The sequence below is a fragment of the Meles meles genome, chromosome 5, assembly GCF_922984935.1.
Source record: "Meles meles chromosome 5, mMelMel3.1 paternal haplotype, whole genome shotgun sequence".
NCBI classification, from domain to species: Eukaryota; Metazoa; Chordata; class Mammalia; order Carnivora; family Mustelidae; genus Meles; species Meles meles.
In genome coordinates, this window is record NC_060070.1 from 111,825,187 (window position 1) to 111,827,990 (window position 2,804).

A 2,804-nucleotide genomic window follows, 5' to 3' on the forward strand; every position below is an offset into this window, starting at 1 on the left:
AGAAACAAGAGCTAGAGTGCTGTCAAAGGTTAAATGTTGCCACTATTTTACTCTCTGCCCTTTGAATCAAAGTAAACAAGTCTCTTCTTTCCCTTCATCCCTTCTTCCCTTTTACCTACTGGTAAACAAGCTTAGATAAACCAACATATGTGTGCAGATTAATGAAGACTGGCATAAACTATTTAGCTTATTTGTGAACAGTTGGCTAAATTATCTAGAAATAAAAAAATGTTTACATGTAATAGACTTTAATTAACAAATATAATTTTAGCTCTTGATTTTCAAGACTGACACTGGCAGACACAAGCATATTTATCACTGGGTTTTTAAGACCAGAAAACAGGGGGAAAGCAGCAGCACCAGATCCAAGATGGCGGCCAGGCTGGTGAAGGAGGCTGATGAAGGAGCTTGAAGAAATCCGCAAATGTGGAATGAAAAACTTCTGTAACATCCAGGTTGATGAGGCTAATTTATTGACTTGGCAAGGGCTTATTGTTCCTGACAGCCCTCCATATGATAAGGGGGCCTTCAGAATCGAAATCAGTTTTCCAGCAGAGTACCCATTCAAACCACCGAAGATCACATTTAAAACAAAGATCTATCACCCGAACATTGATGAATAGGGGCAGGTCTGTCTGCCAGTAATGAGTGCTGAAAACTGAAAACTGGAAACCAGCAACCAAAACCGACCAAGCAGTCCAGTCCCTCATAGCACTGGTGAACGACCCCCAGCCCGAGCACCCACTTCGAGCTGACCTAGCTGAAGAATACTCTAAGGACGGTAAAAAATTCTGTAAGAACGCTGAAGAGTTTACAAAGAAATACGGGGAGAAGCGACCTGTGGACTAAACTCTGCCACGACTGATTCCAGCGAGTGTGAGCGGAGACCCTGAGCTGCACAGTCAGACACCCCGCAAAGCAGGACTCTGAGGAAAATTGACCCGTGCCGCCGCCTGGCGTTTGCTTGTGGCAGTTACTAACTTTCTACAGTTTTCTTAATCCAAAGTGGTCTAGGTAACCTGTAAAGAAAGGATTAAAAATTTAAGATGTTCTAAAAACAAAAAACAAAAAGCAAAAAAAAAAAAAACAAACAAAACAAAAAAAACACCAGAAAACAGAAGCAAATATTGAAGTATTCTCTCTCTCTTCTTTAAATATCTGTTTACTGCATTGTTTTTTCCATAACTTGGCACAAAGTCCTTTTATGGAAAATCGTAATATATTTGCTGTCCTGGGTTCTTAGAGAAAATTGTCACTTAGAGATCTCTCTTACTGAAAGCTTGAACATTTTCATTGATTTCTTCTAAAAAGCCTAAGCTTCTTTTTATGCACATTTCTAAGCCTTATATTAAGACCTACAATTTGCCATAGTAATTTGCCATCCAGGATCATCCACAAAATGTCTGCAAACCACTTAGAGAGCTGCACGAATTTTAAAATTTGGATTATCCTTTTTACCTTCAATTTTGCCTTTGTCGTATTGCCTAATATCCAAATATGTTCCTATATTCCTTTTATATTTATCAGTCTCTTTTTTATAGACCATCAAATATGCCTTCATACACATTCTTTTATTCCATATTACTTTCAACTTTGCATTTGTTTTCTTGAAATCCATGAATAAAACATCAAATAATTCTTCCATTTTTTGGTACTTTAACTGATAAAATGTTGATGGATGATAAGAAATAAGTGAACAACTCATAAAATGTAGTCTTACTGTTCCAGGCTTATCAACCTCAGCAGGATTTTTCTCAAGAGTAGAAACCAGGCATAGTACTCTCTGTGGTGACAGGTACATTTCTTAACATAGCATAGAAACTCAGTAAGTAGGTCCAATTCTTAAGAAGCTTTCCTTCTTCAGAAGAAACAGAGAGGGGAGCAGAAGGTCTATTGGAGAGAATCATTGGAGAGAATTTCCCTAATATGGCAAAGGGAACAAGCATTAAAATCCAGGAGATGCAGAGAACCCCCCTCAAAGTCAACAAGAATAGGTCCACACCCCGTCACCTAATAGTAAAATTTACAAGTCTTAGTAACAAAGAGAAAATCCTGAAAGCAGCCCGAGAAAAGAAGTCTGTAACATACAATGGTAAAAATATTAGATTGGCGGCAGACTTATCCACAGAGACCTGGCAGGCCAGGAAGAGCTGGCATGATATATTCAGAGCACTCAACGAGAAAAACATGCAGCCAAGAATACTCTATCCAGCTAGGCTATCATTGAAAATAGAAGGAGAGATCAAAAGCTTCCAGGACAAACAAAAACTGAAAGAATTTGCAAACACCAAACCAGCTCTACAGGAAATATTGAAAGGGGTCCTCTAAGCAAAGAGAGAGACTAAAAGTAGTAGATCAGAAAGGTACAGAGACAATATACAGTAACAGTCACCTTACAGGCTAATAATGGCACTAAATTCATATCTCTCAATAGTTACCCTGAATGTTAATGGGCTAAATGCCCCAATCAAAAGACACAGGGTATCAGAATGGATAAAAAAACAAAACCCATCAGTATGTTGCCTACAAGAAACTCATTTTAGACGCGAAGACACCTCCAGATTTAAAGTGAGGGGGTGGAAAACAATTTACCATGCTAATGGGCATCAGAAGAAAGCTGGGGTGGCAATCCTTATATCAGACCAATTAGATTTTAAGCCAAAGACTATCATAAGAGATGAGGAAGGACACTATATCCTACTCAAAGGGTCTGTCCAACAAGAAGATCTAACAATTTTAAATATCTATGCCCCTAACGTGGGAGCAGCCAACTATATCAACCAATTAATAACAAAATCAAAGAA

The 2,804-nt window shown here is 38.4% G+C and overlaps 1 pseudogene; it reads left to right on the top strand.

The window, feature by feature from the left end:
- Positions 1-395: 395 nt before the first annotated feature.
- On the top strand, positions 396-991 carry LOC123942507 (annotated as a pseudogene).
- Positions 992-2,804: the final 1,813 nt, after the last annotated feature.